Raw genomic sequence first — 26,063 nt, 5'->3', positions numbered from 1 at the left:
CAGGATCTCAACAAACACCAACGACACCCTCAGCACCGCCAAACACATGCACTTCCAGATCCACACGGACCCCAAGACATTCCTAAGAGGCACCCTCGTCTACAGACCGCCAGGACCCTGGTCTCAATTCTGCGACTCCGTCGCCGACCTCATCAGCTCGCACGTGCTGACCTCCACCGACTACATCCTCCTCGGAGACCTGAACTATCACCTGGAAAACAACAACGACAGCAACTCCTCCACCCTGATCGCCAACCTCACCAACCTCGGACTGAAACAGCTTGTCACGACGCCGACCCACATCGCCAGCCACACGCTAGATGCCATCTTCTCCTCAAGCCCCCACGTCACCTTCAACCACGCCTCTGAACTCACATGGACAGACCACCACTGTATCCACTTCTCGTTCCGAAAACCCCTCACACACCACCGCACACTAGAGACCCCCCGCCGCTGCTGGGGCAAAGTCACTGAAGACCAACTACAGACAAGCCTCGCTCTCAACCCTCCGACGAACCCCACAACCCCGATGAAGGTGCTCTCACCCTCGAACGCTGGATGAACGACTGCGCCAACACCGTCACCCCACTGAGAAACCCCACCAGCAGAGACACAAGCAGAAGAGTCAGCTGGTTCACCCGGAACTCCTCGACTCAAAACGCACCTGCTGGAAACTGGAAAACATATGGCACAGTGACAAGACACCAGACAGCCGTGCTGCCGACAAAGACGCCATCCGCAACCACCACCACCTCATCAGCACCGCCAAAAGGACCTCCTTCACAGACCGCCTTAACAACAATGCACACAACAGCAAGGAACTCTTCACCATCGTGAAGGAACTCTCCAACCCCAGCACCAACGGCAACGACATCCCACTGTCGCAAGCCCTGTGCAACTCCCTCACCGCCTTCTTTCACCGGAAAATCCCCAACATCCACAACAGCTTCAGACCCCGAACGTCCCATGCCGACCGCACCGCACCGAACACACCGCACCACTCTGCCCACGACACCCTGACAACCTGGGCCAACGTGAGCATCGAGGACACAATCAAGACCATGAGAACAATCCACTCCGGATCCCCGTCCGACCCTCTCCCGCACCACATCTTCAACAAAGCCAGCAATTCCATCGCACCCCACCTGCACAAAATCATCAACCTCTCCTTCGAGACTGCCACCTTCCCTGAGAACTGGAAGCACGCAGAGATCAACGCCCTGCTGAAGAAACCCAAGGCGGACGCGAGCAACCTCAAGAACTTCCAACCCATCTCCCTGCTTCCGTTCCCAGCAAAGGTCATCGAGAAGATAGCAAACACCCAGCTCTCCCGTCACCTCGAAGACAACAACATCCTGGACCCGTCCCAATCAGGATTCCGCAGCAACCACAGCACCGAGACCGCCCTCATTGCCGCCACAGACGACATCAGGATCCTACTAGACAATGGCGAGACGGCGGCCCTCATCCTCCTGCACATCTCCGACGCCTTCAACACCATCTGCCACCGCACACTACTCACGCGCTTCCACTACGCAGGGATCCGAGACAAGGGCCTGGACTGGACCACCTCCTTCCTCTCTGGTAGAACCAAGAGAGTCCACGTCCCTCTGTTCCGGTCCGAGGCCTTCGAGATCATCTGCGGCGTCCCCCAAGGATCTTCCCTCAGCCCGACGCTGTTCAACATCTACATGGCGGCACTAGCACGCATCGCCCGACGGCACGACCTCAACATAATCTCCTATGCCGACGACACTCAGCTGATCCTCTCCCTCACCAAGGACCCCCTCACCGCCAAATCCAACCTCCACCAGGGAATGAAGGCCGTCGCAGACTGGTTGGAGGACAGCCACCTCAAACTGAATACAGACAAAACAGAAATTCTCATCCTCGGGTCCAACCCCTCTGCATGGGATGACTCCCGGTGGCCCACGTCACTGGGGTCCCCCTGGCCCCAACCGACCATGCACGCAACCTGGGAGTCATCCTCGACTCGAAACTCTCCATGACCAAACAAGTCAATGCAGTCTCCTCCACCTGTTTCAACACCCTCCACATGCTCCGCAAGATCTACAGATGGATCCCAACAAACACGAGGAAAACAGTCACCCAGGCCCTATTCAGCAGCAGACTCGACTACGGAAACGTGCTCTACGCTGGAGCCTCATCCAAGCTCATCAACAGACTACAGAGAATCCAGAACGCCTCAGCACGCCTGATCCTTGACGTCCCATGCCGCGACCACATCACCCCCCACCTGAGGAACCTGCACTGGCTCCCCATCGACAAAAGAATCTTCTTCAAGCTCCTGATTCACACACACAAGGCATTCCACAAAACTGGCCCAGCCTATCTCAACAGTCGACTATCCTTCTACGTACCCAACAGGAAACTCTGCTCCCACACATCCAGAGAACTACTTCCGGAGGCAGATCCTTCTCCCATCGAGCCGCCAGGACCTGGAACACCCTCCCCCTCTACCTGCGACAAACCGAAGACCTGCTGACCTTCAGGAGACAACTCAAGACCTGGCTCTTCGACCAATAGCAGCAGCATCCCCCCCCCCAGCACCTTGAAACCCTCACGGGTATGTAGTGCGCTTTACAAATCATTGATTGATTGATTGATTGATTGATGTGAGAGTGGCGAGGCCCCGTTGGGTGAAGCAGAGATGTCTTGTGGGAGTGTACATGGAGAGGCAGTGGTTGAGGTATGCAGGTTTGACGTTGTAGAGGGCTTTGTAGGCATACGTCAGATGCTTGAAGGTGATTCTCTTGTTGACAGGTAGCCAGTGAAAGTCTCTCAGGTGGCCAGTGACGTGGTTGCAGCGTGGAATTTTTACTTATTTATTTATTTGTGTTTTATAGAGCGCAAACTTGACCTATTAGGGTATCAGAGCGCTTTAAAGGATTCACAAGTTTTATACAAGAGACTTACAGGCACATGCATCAAACCTTTTTGCGATCGCAAACGGTGCGAATCGCAAAAATAGGCCGTTTGCGATCGCAAAAGTCAGTGTTGAAATGCATCAACTGTATATTTGCGAAAATCCATTTTTTCGCAAATATAAGGAATCGCAAAACATTCTGCGAATCAAATAGCGAATCGGTATTAGCGTGTCCCAATTAGCGAATCGCAAACAACGATTCGCTAAATGTATGCATGACAAATCGCAAATAGCGATTTCCATGAAAATCGCAAATTAGCGATCGCTAAATAAGAAGGATCACAACCAGGTGGTAATCATGAGTGCAAATCACAGACAGGTGAAAACCAACTGAAACCCATTTAAACACACCCAGAATGAGCCAGCACTGTTCACAATGGCAGGGATTTACCTGATGGCGAGGAGGATGAGGCTGCAGGCTGCCGCACAGAGACGGAGGCGAATGAATGAGCGCATCTTCAGAGTCCGCATAACTTTGCTAGGCCAGCAAGAGGATGAGATATACGACAAGTATAGGCTCAATGCAGCAATGATCCATGATCTAATCAATGAATTGGACCCCATAATGCAACGACAGACACGTAGGACCAATGCCATCCCAACGCATGTGCAGGTCCTATGTTGCCTACACCTTCTGGCGTCAGGCAGTTTTCAGGGGGTCATTGCTGTTGCGGGAGGTGTGTCACAAAGCGCACTTTCAAGAATATTGAAAGCATTCCTTGATGCCATGATGGCCGTGATCGGGTCTCATATCAAGTTCCCTACCACCGCGCTTGACCTTGCAAAAACCAAACAGGAGTTCTACCAGATAGCTCGTTTCCCACATGTTTTGGGTTGTATTGATTGCACCCACGTTGCAATATGTCCCCCTGCAACACAGGAATATATATATAGAAATAGGAAATGTTACCATTCCCTCAATATTCAGGTCGTTTGCAATGCCAAAAACATTATCACTGACATTGTTGCGCAATTTCCAGGGAGTGCACATGACTCTTATATCTTCAGGCAAAGTGGCATACACACCCGTCTTGTCAGGGGAGAATTTGGAGAGGGACATCTGCTTGGTAAATATGTGTTATAGTTTATCACTGTCATTGTACGTATGTCAATGTGAAGCTGCCACTGACTCTTTGCTCCATTACATGTAGGTGACAGCGCATACGCCTTGCGTAATTACCTAATGACGCCTTACCTCAATCCCACAACTGCCAATCAACAGAGGTACAATGCAGCACATATTTCGACAAGGAACATCATAGAGCGCACATTTGGGCTGTTGAAGAGCCGATTCAGATGTCTACATAAGACCGGTGGAGCACTGAAGTACAACCCTGAACAATGCTGCAAGATAGTAGCGGCATGTGCCATGCTGCACAACATAGCGACAAGGGGAGGAATGGACATCGAGGTGTCTGACAGCGATTCGGAGGATGGGAACCAGCAAGTGCCACAACACCATGCAGCACAAGGGGCAGGCGCAGCAGAAGGGCGTAGGAGAAGATTTGACATCACACAAAATTATTTCTGAGGTGAGTAATGATGACACAGAAACTGACTATTGCTATCAAAGTATTCTTTAATTAAATAAAATTGCCATGAGTGTTCAAGCACACTTGTAATCTGACCAGTGCAATGGACATAAGTGGTTTGCAAATGTCAATTCACTTGTCAGTCTGTGAAAAGTCAAATCCAAATAAATGGTTACGTCACCATAGTGGAATGCACTTGTACATGCCAGTCTAGCGCTTTTTCCCACGAACACCCAGACGCCTGTCAGACCCAGCATTGTCATCCGTTATGTTGGAAGCGGCGGGGGTACTGCTGCGTGTGTTGCGTCTTCCTGCAGTGCGGACTGGAACTGCCACACTACTTAGGCTTGAGCCACCCTCACTACCCTCTTCGGGCGTCGAATTGTTGGCCGCAATTGTGGAAGCATTTAGCAAATCAACTGCATTGGTGACCTGGTCCAGTGCTTTAGCCACATCGCCGCTCCAATGGCACATTTCAGTTTGCATGGTCACAGACCTACGCACCAGCAGTGCAGTTGTCGTGGCCAATCTATTGTTTGATTTAGCAAACATTTTCAATTGCAGCATTAGTTGACGATGCTGTCTCTTCTGGGATACATTTCCCTCATGCATCACCTTGCTCAGTTGCTGCACACTTTCTGACAGTACTGCTATGTTGCTAGCCATCTTGCCAACTTGCAATTGTACTAATCGTGTGTTTTTTGTCTGCAGGCGCTGCATACGGAGCATCTGTCCCTCAAGACCACCCCAGACATCACTTGGTTGCTCCTCCTGCTGTGTCCTGAGTGCTCTTCCTCTCCTACGCCGGGCTCTGTGATTAGTTCTGGGGACCTGTGGTTGTGTTTTTGTGATGGAAGTTGTCTGGCCATGGCTGCCACCTGGTGTTGCATCAGCCTCATCATCTTCACACTCCATGGTGACTAGGGATGGAACAGTAGCCCTGCGTGACTTTGTTGGACGTGAGGGATTTATTTGCACCACAGGTGTGTCCATCTGTTCACCTGCGCTGGTGTCCTGCATGTCTGGGGAATCGCTATCCACATCTTCTACACGTTGCGCATCTGTGAGGTGAAACAGTGCAACACTGTATTATTTCATGTCTGTGATATTAATTGCACAGTAATAAATATCTGCCTTTGTAAATGATTTTATACTCTATTAAGCTTTTTTGGGTTGTTACTCTGAGATTTGACATTTTAACTGCTTGACCTGACTACATCTCCCATAATGCCCCTCACCTACTGAACGCATTGTGTACTGGATGTTCAGGGTCTGCACTTGGGCTGTACTGTGGTCGAGTTCTACCTTTACATTTTGTAACACTAAGAAAACATACATTCATCTTACCTTCAGATGTGTTTGCTGCTCCGGACGTGTCCAGCTGGGTCACACCAACAACAGCTTCTGGCTGGATGGTGGATTCAATCAAGTCCTCCATGGGAGTGTTCCCAGTGTCTGTTGGTGTTCCCCCTCCTGTCTTCTTTGCCTCCTTCAGGCGGTCAGCTATGCGCACCTTAGCCCGACTGCGCAAGTCGTACCATCGTTTTTTGAGTTCTTCAATGGTGCGGTGTGTCACCCCAATGGCATTGACCCTGTTTTGGATCCGGAGCCAGATTTTCCTTTTCTCCTGCTCTGCCACTTTCAATGATGCCTTTCCAAACAGCTTGTCATGGCTGTGGACTACTCCCTCAATGAGGGTGTCAATTTCTTTTTCTGCAAATTTAATTTTGCGTTTCCTGCCTGTTTGGCTCTCCTCTGCTGTTTGTGAGGCTTCCATTTGATATCACAAGTTTCTCTTCTGTCTCTGTCACACTCCTGTTCTGCTCCCAGAGCCAGCTCCCTCCTCTCCCTGACACTGTGCACTGGAAATGAGGCTGGTGCTGCTCACTTCCTGGTTGTGATGTCATCAGGATGCATCAAAAAGCGACTTCGGTATTAGCGATTTCGCTAATTGCGAAATCGCTAATAGCGAGTTCGCAAATGCCGAAATCGCAATTTATTTAGCGATTTTTAGCGATTCGCAATATTCTCGCAATGTTTTTGTTGCATCGTGTTTTGCGAGTCTTTATTTGCGATTCCTTAAAATTCGCAAATAAGGACTCGCAAACTCTCTTTTTGATGCATGTGCCTGTTAGACTTAGCGGGGTGGATACATTTGGGATAAACACAAGTAAAACCATTTATGAGAAACAGGAGGTCCCAGAACCCAGGGTGGGATGTCTGGAGGTGCCGGGTGGATAGCATTCGGATAGACTAATGAGAAATCAGTAATCAGTAATCAGAAGCAGGACAAGGTCACTGAGGTGATTTCAAGGGAAAATTCAAGAGAGAAATTTGCCTCCTTTTTAAAGCGTGCCAAATATGGAATTCTTTTAATGGCGGGCGGGAGTGAGTTCTATATTCTTGGTGCGGCCCCAGAGAAGGCCCGATTGTAAGTTTTTTTTTTTTTCACAAGCATGCTGGTTGGAGCAAAAGGTTTCTGGCAGAATGGGAGTTTTTGGCTCCTTCGGATACCACAAGTTTCTGGGCAAGAAGTGAAGGGGAGTTTGAGTATAGAGCCTTGTGCGTGATACATGCCAATTTAAGTTGGATTCTGGCCTCAAGATTAAGCTAGTTCAAAGCTTTCAGGTGCGTTGAAATGTGGTTGAATTTCCTTGAGCCTGTTAGAAGTCTGGCGGCCGCGTTGAGGCAGGCTTTTAGTGGGGCCAGGGAGGTCTTGGGTAAACCCGAGAGGGCAGAGCAACCATATTCCAGTCTAGAGATGACTAGTGCCTGGACTGCCATTTTTAGGTCAGAAGTATTGAGGAAAGGTTTGAGTTTACTACAGTAGTTCAGGTCAAATCTGGCTGATTTGGCCATCGAGTTGATGTGGTCACCATGTTCAGGCTAAAATCAATGGTTATTCCAAGGGATTTGGCAGAGTCCACCATGGTCGGTGCGCAGTTTAAAGCTGCGATCGCCTTAATCCATTCCTGAATGTCAGGGTTGGATTTGAATGGGGAGATTAGGAGAAATTCAGTTTTTTTGCGTTGAGTTTGAGCTGGTTAGAGGTGAGCCATTGGACAGTCAATATCAAGGCCTCATTCAGGGAGAGAATCTCCCCAGGAGAAGAGATTTTGATGTTGATCTGAGTGTCGTCGGCATACATGTGGTAGGAGATACTTGCAGTGCATAATACTTTGGCAAGCGGTTCGAGGTAAAGGTTGAAGAGGGTAGGTACAGGATTGATCCTTGGGGGACTCCAACTGTGAACGGAGAGGGAGCCGACAGGTTACCGTTGATTTGGAATCTCTGTGACTGATTTTGGAGGAAGGACCTAAACCATTCAAAGGCAGGGCCATCCAGTCCTATCCTGAGTTTGAGGTATTCAAGTAGTTTTTCATGGTTGACCGTATCGAGAGCCGAGGATAGATCTAGGAGGATTAGGAGACAGGTTTTGACTTGGTCAAGGGCTTGGAGGGCATCATCCACGATGTTGATAATGGTGGCTTCAGTGCTGTGCCCAGGCCTGAATCTGGATTGGAAGTCCTCTAGTAGGTGGAAGTTGGTGATGTGTTGACTCAACTGCTGTTGCACACATTTCTCCAGAACTTTAGCTAAGAGTGGGATATTAGATATAGGTCTAAAGTTGTCAGGGGAAGCTGGATCCAGTGATCTTTTTTTAGAATGGGGAGGACTTGGCCGGCTTTTAGAGAGCCAGGTATTGACCCCTGTAGAAGGGAGGTGTTAATTATTGCAGTCCAACTAGGAATGATGGATTGAGCGGTGGCAGCTAGGCAGTTAGAGGGGAGTGGTTCATTAAAGTGGTTGTTCGGGTTTAAGGAGGATAGAATTTTCGATACGGAGTGTTCGTCGAACACTTTGATGTTGGTCCAGTGTGCTTGGTTTTTGGGTGATGCCTGGGGGTGCAGAGCGGAGGGAGGAGGCACATCTGGAAGGGGTTGGGAGTAGGTGGCGGATCTAAGTTTGTTTCCTAGGGCAGTGATTTTGTCAGAAAAGAAGGAGGAGAATTCCTCCGATGATATTAGGGATTTGGGGGTTTCTTTAGAGGTTTTGGCCAGTTTGTTAGATTGGAGTTGGACCATTTCAAAAAGCTTGCGGGGTCTGTTCTTTGCGTTCCCTAGTTCCGATCAAAAGAATTATTTTTTGGAGTTGAGGATGTTCCTATTTTAGGCATTTCTGGACTGGCAGAGAAGTTTTAAATGTGTGGCTGAAGGGTGCTGTCTCCAATTTCTTTCTGTCTGCTGGAGGGATCTCTTCTCGCTGTTGAGGGACCAGTTAAACCAGAGATTTCTGTCTTTGATTTGGGTTCTTTTTAATTTAAGTGGGGCAAGATCATCAAGAATCTTAGTTATAGTCGCGGAGTAATGATCGTTGAGGTCATTGACCGTAGTGATATGAGGGGGGGAGGTCAGACTTGCAGCGAGCCGCCAATTCCCCGTGATCAAGGTTCTTGGTGTCTCTGACCGAACATTTAGGAATTGTCTTGTGGGTACCAGGTAATAGGAAAGTGATTGCATGGTGGTCAGACCAGTCACAGGGGTCTATAGAGATAAGCTTGACTGCTGATTCCTTAGCATTGATCCAGTCTAGAATGGAACCTTTTGAGAGTGTTGGGAGTGAGCAGGCTTGGGTAAGGGCTTGGTCGGCCAGGATGTCTTTGATGGCGTTAATCTGAGGATCCTTGATGTCGTTCCAGTGCAGATTGAAGTCACCAACGAAAATGTCTTTAGAGTTGGATGAAGCTTTGGCTGTGATGACTTCCATAAGGAGGTCAGTGAAGGAGTCATTCATGCCTAGGGGGTGGTAAAAGATGTGCAGGCTGCACAGTTGGGTGGCGTTGCTGCATATGGAAAGTCCAAGGTATTCGCAGGAGTCTGTAGAATCAACCAGGAGTTCAGTGATGAGGAGGTAAGAGCGTTAGATGCAGGCAATTCCTCCCCCTTTTTTTAGATTACCTGTCCAGCCTTGCAATGTTCTAATTTAGAGGGACTAAGAGGTCGAGGCAGGGAGCCACGATTCAGTCAGGATTGCTAAGGCAAGCTTTTGGCTCAGGATTAGATATGCGATATCGGCGGCATGCTTAACTGCTGAGCAGCAGTTTATTAAGATGCCAGACAGAGGGGCTACTGGCACTAGGTTGCTATAAACCACACTTCTGTTGCGGAGGGTAGCTGATCTGTTGGCGTTGACTGCGACCCTGCGGATACCATGTTCGACATTCACATCTGGTAAAAGGTAATGGAGGCTCGGAAGGTGGGGTGGAGTGGAGTTCCGCATGAGCTTGGAATTTGAGAAGGAGAGTTCAGTGAGGTGAAGGAGGTTCGATAGTTCCAGAATGGAGTTTTGGATGCTCTGAGTTAGTTTGGCTGCTCTATGGTGCAGAGTTTCAAAATCCATATAAGAGGAAACCGCTTGTGGGCAGGAGGTCCGTGGATCGGGCGTGGTTCTGTTGGCAAGTGCTGGTGGTATGGTAGAGGGGTTTGGTCGACCTGTGATGTAGGCCCTTGGAAGAGTTTCAATCTCCAAGTCAGAGGGAAGAGCTTGAGGGCGGGAGGCCAATGGTTTGGGAGCGATTCTGTTGGCAAGCGTTGGTAGCGTGGTATTGGGCCTAGGCTGACCTGTGTTGTTAACCCTTAGAGGGGTGGTTTGTGGGTGGCAAGGAATGATTGGCGGGTTGATCGGGGTATCATTGGGGCGGGTGTTTGTTACCCTGCAGGTGTCTAGCATATGAGAAGCAGTGTAGATGAGTGATGTTCACTGGGTGGAGGGGGGGCAGCAGGATCTCCTTGAGGGATGGTGGAGGGAGTGTAGGAGTGGGAGGAGAATCCCTAGCTGAAATAACAGAGCTGTTCAGGATGAGTCTGGTTGAGGCGTTCTGTATGGTCTGCAGTTTTTTGGGGAGTCTCGGGGTGGTGCTGGTGCAGAGTGCATTGCTCTAGTCGAGTTTGCTGTTGATGAGCGCATGGATGAGCATTTTCCTTGACTCAGTGGGGATCCACTTGAAGATCTTACGAAGGCAAAAGAGCATGTAGAAGCAGGAGGACAAGACAGCGTTGATTTGGTGGTTCATTGAGAGTGAGGAGCCAAGGATGATGCTGAGGTTTTGTGCTTTGTCCATGGGGCAATTCTGAGCACTGCAGATCACCAAAAGTTGTCCCAGTTAGAAGGGCAGGATCCCAGAATAACATCTTCTGTCTTGTCTGAGTTAAGCCTGAGGAAGCAATCTTCATCCAGATGTCAACTGCCTTCATCCCATTGTGAAAGTTGCTCTTGGCTCGTCTGTGAGGGAGAGAAAATCAGCTGTGTGTCGTCCACATAGGAGATGATGTTGAGTCTGTTGCTTCTTATGATGCCTGCAAGCGGGGCCATGTGGACGTTGAAGAGGGTAGGGCTCAGGGAAGATCCCTGAGTCACTCCGCAGCTGATCTCTGTGGGAGGAAGGAGCGGATCAATTATAGGGCTTTGTCACGGATGTCAGAGTCGTGGAGTATTGTGCAGAGGGTGTGGTTGGAGACTATGTCAAAGACAGATGAGCGGTCCAGGAGGATGAGGGCTGCAGTCTCGCCTCGGTCGAGGAGGGTGCAGATGTCATTTGTAGTGGTGAGGAGAGTAGTCTCAGTGCTGGAGTTGCTTCTGAAGCTTGATTGGGAGAAGTCCAGGATGTTCTTTCATTTGGTGAACTCAGGGACATAAGCGTTTATGGCTTTCTCAATGACTTTGGCAGGGAAGGGGAGCAGAGAGATAAGTGTGCTGTTCTTGAGGTCCGTCGAGTCAGCAGAAGGTTTCTTCAGCATGGGGTTGATCTCTGTGTACTTCCTGTCTTCCAAGAAAGTTGTGGACTTGATAGAGCAGTTCTCCAGTAGGAATGAGGTTTTGTGGTCTTTGAGGTTGGCAGGTGGAAATTGAGGTCTCTGAGGAGGATGTAGTCCATTAAAGCCAGCTCATGGTGAGCAATAAAGTCAGCTATGGCTTTGCTGAAGGGGGCGGGGTCCAGGAGGTCTGTAGATGAGGGTGCTGCTGAGGGTGGCATTCGGGTTGGTCTGTATGTAAAAGTGGCGGTGTTCCATGTTGAGTGAGTGGTGATTGGAGTTGATTATGAGGAGGAGGGTGTCTGTATACGATGGTGAGGCCTCCTCCTGGACAACTGACATGGTCCTTGCAGATGATTATGTATCCATCAGGGATGGCAATTTGACAGTTTGGAGCCAAGTGGTGGTTAAGTCCTCTGTTCTTTCTGTGACAGCTCTTCTTTTGTCCCTCTTCAATTTCCAGTAGACAAATTTTCATTCCTGGTGTCAGGGGGACCCGTATACACTGCATTTAGATACTGTTAGGGGAGCATATGGTAGTACTCAATGGACTGCTAACCCCTGGGATGACTACACACTCTACATGACCCCTTCCTGTGGAGAATGGGCATAAACCTGACCCAGAGATCCTAGTTTCAACAATTTCAAAACATTGAAGCCCTTTCTTGGTTGTCCACTTCAGGTGGCCCACCTTAGGGGTATGCCTAGCATATAAATGTTTCTGACTAGCTAAATTCCTGCCTGCTCTGGTGCCAAAGGAGACCCAGGGCAGGGGGTGGCCTTCTCCAAGACTTGGGGAAGCCAACATTGAATATCAATGGGAGCAGAGGGTTTGAAGCCTTTTTTCTTGATATACTAAATCACGAGTCATCCTGCTAGAGGAGGTTTGAACACCTTCAGCCAGAGCAGGCATTGTGACCTCTGAGAACAAGATCTGTCCAGGGCAGGAGATCAGAAACCCATCCGTGGTGGCATATTGTAAAATACCAGTCAGATAGCATCTAGGGGCCATATGTAGGTAACATACTATTTACCGATTCAAAAATACCGAATTTTACCGATTTGGTATTTATGAATCGGTAAATAGTATGTAGGTAAACATTCAGTCAATATTACCGAATCGGTAATATTCAGTAATTATGAATAGGTATTTACCGATTCGGTAATAATGCATCCCTTCCCATTCATTCCTATGGGCATGGGAAGCCATTCACTATTACCGATTCGGTAAATACCGAATCGGTAATAGGGGAAGCATATTCATGGGTGGCAGGGTGTCACATTGACACCCTGTTGCACCCCTGAATCGTGCATGTCTGCACATGTGGCGCACATACATGCCCTAAGGGCATGTATGTCTGCCACATGGCACTTTTAAATCTGCAAAATATAACTTTTTGCAAGGTATTCGTTATTTATCACCAACCTGTATTTGGTGGTAAATACCAAATTCTTATTACTAATATTCACTCTTTAGAGTGCTCCCTACATATGATTTCAGGATTCGGTAATTTACCGAATCTGTATTTTACCGAATCGGTATTTTACCGATCCATTGCCGATTCGGTAGACTACCGAATCCTGAAATCATGCCTCCTACATCTCAAATAGCTAAATACCGGTCGGTAACGGGATATTTACCGAATTTCGGCCGTTACCGACCGGTATTTAGCTACCTACATATGGCCCTAAGAGACTGGTAGGTTTTCAAGGTGCATGTCTAAGATGCCCTCTGGGTGCATGTCATAATAAATTCACTACTGGCATCTTTATGGATTTATTAAGACAAGGTGTTTGATAACAAACACCATTAGTTTCAGTGAAGCCATCATGTAGTTGGGTAAATCATAATGATCAGTCCCTAGTACATATCCTTAAGATGGCTTCCTGATCACTTGCAATATCTAGTAATTGAACTAAACACCGTAGGAGTACATCTGTCCATGCAGATATTTCCTCACTTATAATATAATACACCCTCCCTTAAGGATCTAAGGCCTGCTATAAGAGTGACTTACATACACTATGTGTAGTGTGCGTGGGCATGGCACACAACGAGTGTGCCATGTTGTGTTTTCAGAATGGTTTGCACCATTTCACGCAGCCTGCAAAGGCAGTCTGCATGCTGTTGGTGTGTGGCCCCCTTAGTATGGCATAATACACGCTGCAGCCATTAGGGACCCTCTTTAATACCCACGCCCTAGGTAACATAAGTTCCATTGGCTAGGGGCTTACAGGGGCGCTATAGTCCTTTCTAATTGGATAGCAATTAAACATTTACCTTGTTAAAAGGGAAAGAGCACTGTCACTGGGAGCCTGGTAAACAGGAACCAAGCGCACTTTCTGTCAAAAAGCATCAGAACCAGGAAAAAAGTGGGGGTGAACCCAAAAGAGGTCAAAAAGAGGCCCTTTCCTACTCAACCCCCACCCCCAAACAAAAGAGAATAAGACTAACTTCTCCTAAGAGTCTTCATCATCTAAATGGAAAATCTGGAATGGCCACCTGTATTAGCATGGTCAGTCCCAGGTCTATGTTCCACAGTAATGTACATTCCCTGCAGGGAGATGGACCACCACAAGAGTTTGGGGTTTTCATTTATCATTTGCATCAGCAATCTGAGACACTTGTGGTCAGTTTGAAGAAAGAAGTGAGAACCAAACAGGTGTGGCATCAGCTTCTTTGGGACCAAACCACAGCAAAGTCTTTCATGTCAATGACACTCGAACACTGTTCTCTGGGGAGTAACCTTCTGCTAATAAAAGCAACAGGCAGATCCTGGCCATCATCATTGTCCTGAGATAGGAATGCTCCTGTCCTGTGCTCTGACGCAACTGTCCTCACAATGAACTGCTCTGAATAATATGGAGCTTTTAGAATGGGTGCTGAGGACATTGCTTCCGTCTGAGTGTCAAAAGCCTTTCGACAGCTCACTGTTCAGTTTATTTTATTTAGTTGCTTCTCGGAGGTCAATTCTGTGAGGGATACCACAAAGGTACCATACGCTTCACAAACCAAAGCTCCTGTAGTACTCAGTCAAGCCAAGAAATCTCCTGGCTTGAGTCTGAGTTGTTGGAGCAACTCAGTCCTAAATAGTTTGGCTGTAAGGGTTGACCTTGGCTTCCACCTACAAGGTGCTCAAACTCTACAACAAATCTATCTGGCATTTGCTTGCCTTGATAATGAGACTTTATTCTGTAGATCCTCAAGTACCTTTCTAAGGTGGATCAGGTGATCCTGCCAAGTGGAGCTATAGACAGAAATATCATCAAGATATGCTGCACTAAAAGATTCTAATCCAGCAAGGTGTGTGTTCACAAATCTTAACAGGGGGCGGGGGAATTATTAAATCCAAATGGCATTACAGTAAACTGGTATTGCCCATCAGGGGTTGTGAATGGCTTCTGGGGTGAGACCAATTTGCCAGTACCCTGATGTCAAATCAAATGTACTGGAGAATTTATCTGCACCCGGCCTGTCAATCAGTTCATCAGCTCTTGAGATAAGGTGTGCATCTGTCTTAGTAAAAGAGCTGAGACCTCTATACGCCACACAGAACCTCAGCTATGTTTTTCTACCCTTCGAATGAGGTTTGGGGACTAAGAGCACTGGACTGGCCCATGGACACAATTACTCCTAAAGCTCCAGCATCTTGCTAACTTCAGCTTTGATGCTTTCTTTAACTTGGTCAGACTGTTTATACATTTTGTTTTTGACAGGCTGACTGTCCCCAGTGTCCAAATCCTGGATACACCAGGTTGTCTAACCAGCGGTTAAAAAAAGAGCTCAGCATACTGCCCCAGGACTTGCCTGCAGTCAGTTTACTGTTTGGCAGAGAGGGTGGCTGACAGGACAACTCCTTCAACTGACCTATCTTAAGGGTTGTGAGAGAGGAGGTCAGGGAGAGGTTCTCTTTCTTCTTCCTGATCCTCATCAGTGACCATCAGCATGGTCACCTCAGCCCTGTCAAAAAAGGTTTAGGCAATTTCCCCCAGGACCCTGTGAGAGCTTCTGCAAGTGCCCAGGTCAATCAAATATGTGATCTCAGCTTTTCTCTCTAGGATAGGCACAGCCATCAAAACCCATACCTTCTGCTGTGACTGAAACTCAACTAGTACAACCTTGTGGTCACTTTTGCCACTGGAGCTATTGACTTGCCTCAAGGTTTTTATTTGCTTTTCTCATGTACTCAATCAAAATTGAATGAAGGCCAAGCAAATGAACAATGTCAAGTTTGGGCTCTTTGAGGGTTTTTTCCAGTCTTCCCTCACTAGACTCAGTGGTCCCCTTACGGGATGGGCAAACAGAAGTTCAAAGGGACTAAATCCCACTTCTGAGTCACCTCTGTTGGCAAAAAGCAGTCATGGCAAAAGGGCATCCCATCTCCGTCTGAGTTTTTCAGGGAGCACCATGATCATACCGTCCATAGTCTTGTTCAATCTCTCAACCGGACCATTGGTTTGTGGGTATTATGGGGTAATAAACTTATAAGTCACACCATATTCATTCCACATTGCCTTTAGGTAAATAGAAATGAGTTCCTATCTCTATCTGAAACCACCCCTTTAGGGAAACCTACTCTAGCAAAAATGCTTAAGAGGGCCCTGGCAACTACAGTCGCAGACAGTCCTAAAGGTAATTGCTTCAGGATATCTGATGGAATGCTCCACTACCACCTTTATAAATATGTTTCCTGGAGCTGTTGGAGGGCCAAGTACCGACAATGTCAATCCCTACCCTTTCAATGGGGACCTCAACCTCTGGCAACAGAATTAAAGGGAGGCTTTGGGTGGTTACCTGTCTTGCCACTGGCTGCAGAAGTAACTCAGTAGTTTTAAAACTCTTCCAACTTCTGGGACATGTTTAGCCCTTAGAGTAGGTGACTAACCAACTTGAGGTTGCCCAGCTAGGTGAATGTAATTTGCTAAGGTGAGTAAGAACTCTCTGTACTGCTGATGCACTACCTTGTGACACCAGGTTTAGGATCTGAGCCCTCAGTGTTAAGGTGTCCCTCCTCCCAATATATCCTGTGGGAGCCACTAACAGCAGATTGCTGTTTCAGGCTCTCAAAAGTGAGACACGTGTTTTGACCCTGGAAAAGTTCTTCCTTAGAGGGTCCCTTTGGGCATAGGAGCTCTGCCATGTAAAACCCAAGTTCCTGGGACTCAGTTCCCTCAAGGGCGTACAGGTCTCCTCCCTGAGGAGAGGGGATCTGAGCTTGTGCCTACTCAGAAGTTGGTTTCCCAGCCTTCTTGCCTTTTCTCTTGGAGTTTTAGGCCATTATTACAGGATCCAATACCTCTTTTTCCCCTCAGCTTTACTTTGTGCTCTTGTTTTTATACACACCCATTCAGATATTCCCAGCATGGATGGATGGGTTCTCATCTCTACCTTAGTCCATGCTGAGGTCTCCAGATCATTACCTAGCAGATATTCTACTGGAATTGCGAAGCACACAACCACCTCCTTTTGGGCAGGAATCCCCTCCATTCTAAGGTCACCATAGCCATCAGGTGAACCTTGGTAATGTTATCAGCATTGACAACTGGATACATTTGTCCAGTTAAGTACTCTTCTGGAGATATCAGTTTTTCAGTCACCATGGTGACACTTGCACCTGTATCCCTAGGTGCTTCTACTTCAACCCCATTGATATGTGGGTTTTGTCTGTTTTTTCCAGGTTACCAGGCCAGACAGCCAGGGTAGCTATATCCGCCCCATGCTCTGAGATTAATGTAGCTTCAGTGTGCTCTGTGACCTGGTCAGGACACACCAAGGATCCCATCTGAAGACTAACAACCCCTGAATGTGCTGTACTAGTGGAAACCTTTGGTGGCCATTCTTCTTACAGGCATGGCACCAAGCCTTCTTGGGATCCCAGTTTTTTCCTGGTACCCATCCTGTGGTTGGGAAGAGTAGCTGGACCCACCCTCCTGAACAGGTGTTTTGGGGCCTAGAGTAGACTCCTTGGGTGTTTTTCCCATTGTGTCTCGCATCTTTCCCTTGAGAGAAATTGGCAACCCATTTCTTTTGATCATCCCCAACCTTGGTCTGTTTGGACACCCTTGTTTTGACCCAAAGGTCACACCTAGATTCACCAAGTACTTATGCAGTTTTTCAGAAGTACAGTTACTTAACAGTTGCTCCTTCATAATCAAATTATAGAGCCCCTCAGGATCTTGCACCTTACTTCTTTTTTAACAGCAACCTAGTGTTTTGACTGAGAAGTCAACAAAATCTACCCAGAAGTGATTCTAGTTTTTGTGAGTCTCCCTGAACTTGATCCTGTACAATTCAGTGCTGATTCCAAAGCACTCCCTCAGGGTTTCCTTCATGATGAGATCATGGGACTCAGTATCATCCTCATCTAGTGTCAGGAGTCTATCCCTGCATTTTCCTGAGAACAACTGCCAAAGTAGAGAGCCCCAGTATTTCTGATGTAACCTTCTCATTTTACCATCCCTCTCAAAGGCTGCAAGCCACTTGTATGTCATCATCCTTAACATATTTGGAGTCAATCCCTTTGGGGATTGTCGGCTAAAAGGATTCATTTCCTTCCCTATTTACTTTATTGCTGCCTCCATCCATGGGTACTAGACCATCTCAGCCCTCTCTCTTATGATTTTGGCATAAGAGCTGCTCCTCTAGCTAGACTATCAAGACAAAAATTGCTTCTTCACAATCTAGCTCGGCTGTCTGTCTTGAGTTGCTTGACCTACCCCAGTGGGGGAAGACACTTCAGATACAGTTCTAAGGTAGATGCGAGTGGGTACCTTATCACCTTCTCTAGTAAGATCAGGGGGATCATCCCCATGAGTACTGACTACAGTCTCTGGATCACTGTCCACCTCCTCATCGACAGGAGTGACAAGATCACTGTCCACCTCCTCATCGACAGGAGTGACAGGAGCACTGTCCGCCTCTTTGTCGACCGGAGTGAAAGGATAACTGTCTACCTCCTCATCTACAGGAGTGACAGGATCACTGTTCACCTCCTCATTTACAGGAGTACCAGGATCACTGTCCGCCTCCTCGTTGACCGGAGTGAAAAGATCGCTGTCCACCTCCTCATCTACAGGATTGACAGGATCACTGTCCACCTCCTCATCTACAGAAGTGACAGGATCACTGTCCACCTCCTCATCTACAGGAGTGACAGGATTACTGTCCACCTCCTGAATCTACAGGAGTGACAGGATCGCTGTCCACCTCCTCATCGACATGAGTGTCAGCATCACTGTCCTCTTCCTCATCTACAGGAGTGACAGGATCGATGTCCACCTCCTCGTCGACAGGAGTGACAGGATAGCTGCCCACCTCCTCATCTACAGAAGTAACAGGATCACTGCCCACCTCCTCATCTAAAGGAGTGACAGGATCACTGTCTACCTTCTCTATGACAGGAGTGACAGGATCACTGTCCACCTCCTCATCTACAGGAGTGACAGGATCGCTGTCCACCTCCTCATCGACAGGACTGACAGGATCACTGTCCACCTCCTCATCGACAGGAGTGACAGGATAGCTGCCCACCTCCTCATCTACAGGAGTGACAGGATCGCTGTCCACCTCCTCATCGACATTAGCGACAGGATCACTGTCCACCTCCTCATCTACAGAAGTGACAGGATCACTGTCCACCTTCTCATCTACAGGAGTGACAGGATTACTGTCCACCTCCTGAATCTACAGGAGTGACAGGATCGCTGTCCACCTCCTCATCGACAGGAGTGTCAGCATCAATTACCTCTTCCTCATCTACAGGAGTGACAGGATCGATGTCCACCTCCTCGTCGACTGGAGTGACAGGATTGCTACCCACCTGCTCATTGAAAGGAGTGACAGGATCGCTGTCCACCTCCTTGTCCATGGGAGTGACAGGTTCACTGTCCACCTCCTCATCTATAGGAGTGACAGGATCACTGTCGACCTCCTCATATGCAGGAGTGACAGGATCGCTTTCCACCTCCTCATTGACAGGAGTGACAGGATAGCTGCCCACCTCCTCATCTACAGGAGTGACAGGAACACTGCCCACCTCCTCATCTACAGGAGTGACAGGATCACTGTCCACCTCCTCATCTAAAGGAGTGACAGGATCACGGTCCACCTTCTCTATTACAGGAGTGACAGGATCACTGTCCACCTCCTCATCTACAGGAGTGACAGGATCGCTGTCCACCTCCTCGTCGACATGAGTGATAGGATTGCTGTCCACCTCCTCATCGACAGGAGTGACAGGATTGCTGTCCACCTCCTCATCTACAGGAGTGAAAGGATCACTGCCAACCTCCTCATCTACAGGAGTGACAGGATCACTGTCCACCTCCTCATCGACAGGAGCAACAGGATCACTGTCCACCTCATCATCTATAGGAGTGACAGGATCACTGTCCACCTCCTCGTCGACATGAGTGAAAGGATAACTGTCTACCTCCTCATCTACAGGAGTGACAGGATCACTGTTCACCTCCTCATTTACAGGAGTACCAGGATCACTGTCCGCCTCCTCGTTGACCAGAGTGAAAGGATCGCTGTCCAGCTCCTCATCTACAGGATTGACAGGATCACTGTCCACCTCCTGAATCTACAGGAGTGACAGGATCGCTGTCCACCTCCTCATCGACAGGAGTGTCAGCATCACTGTCCTCTTCCTCATCTACAGGAGTGACAGGATCGATGTCCACCTCCTCATCGACAGGAGTGACAGGATCACTGTCCACCTCCTCATCGACAGGAGTGACAGGATAGCTGCCCACCTCCTCATCTACAGGAGTGACAGGATCGCTGTCCACCTCCTCATCGACATTAGCGACAGGATCACTGTCCACCTCCTCATCTACAGAAGTGTCAGCATCACTGTCCTCTTCCTCATCTACATGAGTGACAGGATCGATGTCCACCTCCTCGTCGACAGGAGTGACAGGATAGCTGCCCACCTCCTCATCTACAGGAGTAACAGGATCACTGCCCACCTCCTCATCTACAGGAGTGACAGGATCACTGCCCACCTCCTCATCGACAGGAGCAACAGGATCACTGTCCACCTCATCATCTATAGGAGTGACAGGATCACTGTCCACCTCCTCATCGACAGGAGTGACAGGATAGCTGCCCACCTCCTCATCTACAGGAGTGACAGGATCGCTGTCCACCTCCTCATCGACATTAGCGACAGGATCACTGTCCACCTCCTCATCTACAGAAGTGTCAGCATCACTGTCCTCTTCCTCATCTACAGGAGTGACAGGATCGATGTCCACCTCCTCGTCGACAGGAGTGACAGGATAGCTGCCCACCTCCTCATCTACAGGAGTAACAGGATCACTGCCCACCTCCTCATCTATAGGAGTGGCAGGATTACTGTCCACCTCCTCGTCTACATGAGTGATAGGATCGCTGCCCAGCTCCTCGTCTACAGGAGTGACAGGATCACTATCCACCTTCTTGTTGACAGGAGCAACAGGATCACTGTCCACCTCCTGGTCTACAGGAGTGTCAGGATCGCTGCCCATCTCCTCATCAACAGGAGTGACAGTATCACTGTGCACCTCCTCATCGACAGAAGTGACAGGATAGCTGTCCACCTCTCATCTATAGGAGTGACTGGATCGCTGTCCACCTCCTCATCGACATTAGCGACAGGATCACTGTCCACCTCCTCATTGACATTAGCAACAGGATCACTGTACACCTCCTCATCGACAGGAGTGACAGTATCACTGTCCACCTCCTCATCTACAGGAGTGACAGGAATGCTGTCTACCTTCTCATCGACATTACCATCAGGATCACTGTTTACCTCCTCATTCACAGTAGCGACAGGATCGCTGTCCACCTCCTCATCTACAGAAGTGACAGGATCACTGTCCACCTCCTCATCTATAGGAGTGACAGGATCGCTGTCTACCTCCTTATCGACATTAGCGACAGGATCATTGTCCACCTCCTCATCGACAGTAGCGACAGGATCACTGTCCACCTCTCATATATAGGAGTGACAGGATTGTTGTCCACCTCCTCATCGACAGGAGCGACAGGATCACTGTCCACCTCCTCATCTACAGGAGTGACAGGAATGCTGTCTACCTTCTCATCGACATTACCATCAGGATCACTGTTTACCTCCTCATTCACAGTAGCGACAGGATCGCTGTCCACCTCCTCATCTACAGAAGTGACAGGATCACTGTCCACCTCCTCATCTATAGGAGTGACAGGATCGCTGTCTACCTCCTTATCGACATTAGCGACAGGATCATTGTCCACCTCCTCATCGACAGTAGCGACAGGATCACTGTCCACCTCTCATATATAGGAGTGACAGGATTGTTGTCCACCTCCTCATCTACAGGAGTGACAGGATTTTCTGTTAACTTGGCTGCATCAAACTCTACAAGGAGTTCCTGGAGCTTTATCTTGGTAGGGTGTGAGCCAGTCACAATCTTATAATCCTTACAGAGGAGCCTTAACTGCCTCACACTAAGATGTAGTTAAGGGGCACTGTATCACCTGAGGACAGCATTTTTAGCTCAGTTGGGGCCTTTTTGGAAAAATGACATTTCTGAAAGATGTTTTAAGGCCTAACTGACCAGTACACGTTTTAACATTCTAATGCAAAAAAACTTCACACAACTCCCTAACAGTTCAGAATAGAACATTATGAAAAAAAATTTAAGTTCGAAAAATTAGCAAAAATATTATTTGACGAATGTCAATTGTGGATTTCTTAGTGAAATCATCTATTGATAGAGTCGAATCAGCAAATGCAAAGTCTTGTATCCCACCGCTGTCACCAATGTAGCAAACTGGCTTTCTGTATTGTGTACCAAAATGAGGTGCACCATGCAGAAATTCCAGGAGACCCTTATTGACATTAAGGGGGCTTGCTTTAAAAATCCCAAAGTGCTCTTTGTGGTACTGTGATGAAGCACTTTAGGCTTGTAAGAGGGGAGTGTTGGGCATTTTTGTACACAAAGTATCAATAAATGAGACAAACACTGAATAAGAACATCCGAGACCAATTTAGAAAAAAAAAACAGTATTTTATATATACTTAGAAACCAAGATCATCGGGATCAGGTAAGTACTTTTTAAGTTAGTGATTTTACAAAGAAACCATAGATATCACAGTTTTAAGATTTGAGGCATGAGCATCGAATGTGGTGATGTTTTCCTATGGGAGAAAAAGAAATGTACTGCATAGGTATAGGTCCAAGAATCCACCAGATGTTCAGGTTTACCTTAAAGGTTTAAAGGAACCTGTTAAAACAACAAGTCTGCAAAAGGGGAACATTCCTGCAGAGCTTAATGTTGGGCTCGACTCGTTGGCACAAGTAGACATAGGGGATGCTGACAGTAGTTTTGTACTTGGGCTGTGGTGCTCAGATGCAGAGGTAATGGCTGTTTTTCAGAAGTACAGTTACTTGACAGTTGCTCCTTCATAATCAAATTATAGAGCCCCTAATAATCTTGCACCTTACTTCCTTTTTAACAGCAACCTAGTGTTTTGACTGAGAAGTCAACAAAATCTACCCAGAAGTGATTCAAGTTTTTGTGAGTCTTCATCTGCCCTGAAGTAACTTGACATTCAGGTAAGTTTTGGTGGTGGTGGTGCCTGGACTGGATACAAACAAGCCTTGGTGGGTGCCAGTGACCTGGTAGTCAGGGTATTAGTTCATGAGGGCTCCTGGAGGGTCTAGCATCCTGAAACTCACTAGAAAGAAGGGGCTGAACTCCTAGAGCCTCAGGAACCTCCTCTTGTTATGCTTCTCTTTTGGTGGGCGGATAGCCAACAGCATGGGCTACCGGACAGATGTGGTTGGTGCATTCAGATGCTGGGAGATGGCTCCTTCACCCCAAGGGAGAGGCTGCTTGGACAGTCTTCCACTGCTTTGGGAGGATGCACAGCTTCTGGATGAGTCAGGTCAGTGCAATTGTCGTCCCCAGTACAGAAATCTGCATTCCTGGTATCAGGGGGACCATGAAATACTCAATTTAGGTTTGGTTAGAGGAGTGTAGAGTAGTAGTCAATGAGCTACTTACTAAGCCTGGGCGGAGTACGTGGAGTTCCGCTATGCACAACTCCACGAAGTGCACAAAAAACTCTGCCGCGCTATGCAGAGCTCCGCAAGCGGCGGAGTGCATTGAATAAATGCTGTTCGCGTTGATTTTCAGTGACATATGCTTGTCCGGACTGTGCGATCATCATGAACAGCACCTTGCAAATCACAAGCGGGCGCTGGCTTTCCTTTCTGCCACTCGAGTAGATTTTTACTCGAGTGGCAGCTTTCTCAACGCAAACGGAAAGGATCTCACCGCGAGCGATCGCAAGCATATGCGACCACTCACAATGAGAAATCTGACCCCCGTGTCGAGAAATCTCACCTGGAAGTTGATTTTCCACGCTCGCCAACTTGATACTGACGATCGCAAAGAAGGAAAAATCTCACTGGGGGGTGGATTTTCCTCGCTCACGTTCCCCAACTTGATGAATGCGAGTGAGGAAAAAACTCTGCGTGCTCCGCGTAATGCCGACTGCAGAAATCTCTTCAAACTCGCGGAGCGGAGTTCACAGCCCAGGGTTACTACTTACCTGTGGAATGATTACACTCCCTACATGACCACTTCCTCTGGAGAGTGGGCATAAACCTGATCCACAGCTCCTCGTTTTACCAATTTCAAAATGATGAACCCCTTTTCTGGCTCTCTACTTCATGTGGCCCACCTTAAGGGTGTGCCTGGCCTGTAAGTGTGACATGCCTTCTGACTAGATAATTTCCTGCCTACTCTTGTTATTTTATTAGGAAATTTTCTTGTGTTGTGTTTAGACTTTATTATTGTTTCAGTACTGCATACATACTTTACATTTTGCATCTAAGTTAAGCCTCTCTGTTCTGTGCTATTGCTACCAGGTGTTGAGCTCAGGTTTATTTAGTTACTTTAGTGGTTTACCCTTATTTTATGTGGGTAATGTTTTATCGCCCCTGTCTCAGTATAGTATGGCATTGGGCCTGTCACCACTGTGCACATAGTCTCTCCTCTCTCAGTTTATGGGGGCATGGGATTTGTACCTTTGCACCCATAGATTCTTCTATCTCAGTTGCTGAAGGCCTTGGACCTGGGACCACCATCACCTGGTCTCTGTGCCTCCGTTTATGATGGCCTTGGAGATGTGACCACAATGCCCAATGGCTCACTTGTGCTTTCCTGCAATGCAGAACATTTCTGATCACACAACATGTAGCTCCTCCCATTAGACTGTCATTAAGAAGGTATTGCGTTTTTACCACAGCACACACAGGCTCTCTCCTGCCTGCTTGTTTCATGTTATAACTTCAGGTGGGTGTTTTCGTATTTTTCATCTTCACCCGAATGTGCTGACAAAATACCCTTTCAAGACATTACCCAAATCACAATTATTTTCAGATTCCAAGGCATGAAAACTCTTGCTATGGTAGAAGGTATTGCACTCTCTTAATAATGTGTATGTCCTGCAGGAAAAGCCACATTGTGCAGTGTGCTTTCTGCCATGTAGGTGAGGGCAGGACCCAGCAGTGCAGTTTATTTGAAAGCACAGAAAGCCCCTCGCTGTACGTGGTTTCATCCCCGGAAGGGTTTCTTTCTCATGGTGTGCTTTGGTATACATGAGGATGTGAATGTTGCATGGTACACAATTGTAAGGTATATAATTACAGATACAAACTACTTCTTACGGTATACACCTAATTATTTATTTGTATCTGTGCACTTTTGTCCATAAGGTATGTTCTTTCTTTGAAATACCTATTAATAAAACTTTTGATATTTTCACAGTAGCGTGAGCTGTTTACTGACAGCTTTTGGAAAGGTTTGCGGCAAGGGAGGTCTTTTGTTACTTCTCCTTTATCTTTGTCTCTCTGTGACAGTCTCACATGAAGAAGGTATAGCTATGTGATGATGGTACCCATGGACCCTCTTGTGCCAGTCTGACCTAAAGATCACAGTGGCATGAGTCCACCACTGCCGTAGACCGTCTTGTGCCAGTCTGACCTAAAGAACACATTGGCATGTGTCCACTACTGCTGGAGACCCTCTTGTGCCAGTTTAACCTGAAGAAGGCATTGGTCTGTGTCCACTTGTCACATTGAACCTCTTCTGCCAGTCTGACCTGATGAGATCACTAATCTGTGTTCACTGCTCAGATAGAGGCTCCAATGACAGTCTGCTTTAAAGAAGATACTGACCAGTGCACACTGATCACATTGAACCTCTTGTGCCAGTCTGACCTAAAGATGGTGCTAGCCTGTGCTCACCAGTCTCATAGTGCCTCTTTTGTCAGTCTGACATGATGGAGGCACTAAATTGTTTCCGCTGCTCACATAGAGCCTCTTGTGCTGGTCTGACATAATGATGGCATTAGCTTATGTTCACAGATTACATAGACCCTTGTTGCAGGGATTCTGCTCTGGAACAGATCTATGCTTGGGACCATAGACCTTCAGCATGTAGGGACTGAGTCTCTGTACCACCTCAGTATCTATAAGCAGAGTCCGACTAGCTATAGTGCCTCACTTGCCCTCCTAACCTTACCAGAGAAACAATTGAATTGGCACCCCCAGAACACAACACTCTCGATCCTCTCAGGTATTGCGGCAACAGGACACACCCTTTTGCTTTCGCATTCATACTTGTCTGCAATAAGATAGCCAGGAGAAATGAACAAAGTTTAGAATATTTATTGAAACTACCGTGCTCTGAAATGCAGTATACATGCCATAATTAGAAAACAAATG

At 47.7% G+C, this 26,063-nt stretch overlaps 1 protein-coding gene and 1 long non-coding RNA gene across 3 annotated transcripts in view; both read left to right on the top strand.

Annotated features, from left to right (window-relative positions):
• LOC146859519 (CD5 antigen-like) overlaps window positions 1–26,063 on the top strand; it is a 1,224,668-nt gene that overhangs the window by 1,108,439 nt on the left and 90,166 nt on the right. The gene's annotated exons all lie outside the window — the stretch shown is intronic.
• LOC146859522 (uncharacterized) lies at window positions 4,103–5,625 on the top strand. The gene is made up of 2 exons (XR_014980133.1): window positions 4,103–4,479; window positions 5,191–5,625. It is a non-coding gene; the product is annotated as an uncharacterized LOC146859522 (long non-coding RNA).

The sequence above is a fragment of the Triturus cristatus genome, chromosome 3_2, assembly GCF_964204655.1.
Source record: "Triturus cristatus chromosome 3_2, aTriCri1.1, whole genome shotgun sequence".
Lineage (NCBI taxonomy): Eukaryota > Metazoa > Chordata > Amphibia > Caudata > Salamandridae > Triturus > Triturus cristatus.
Note: the sequence above shows the minus strand (reverse complement) of the source record. Positions and strands in the feature narration are given on the sequence as shown.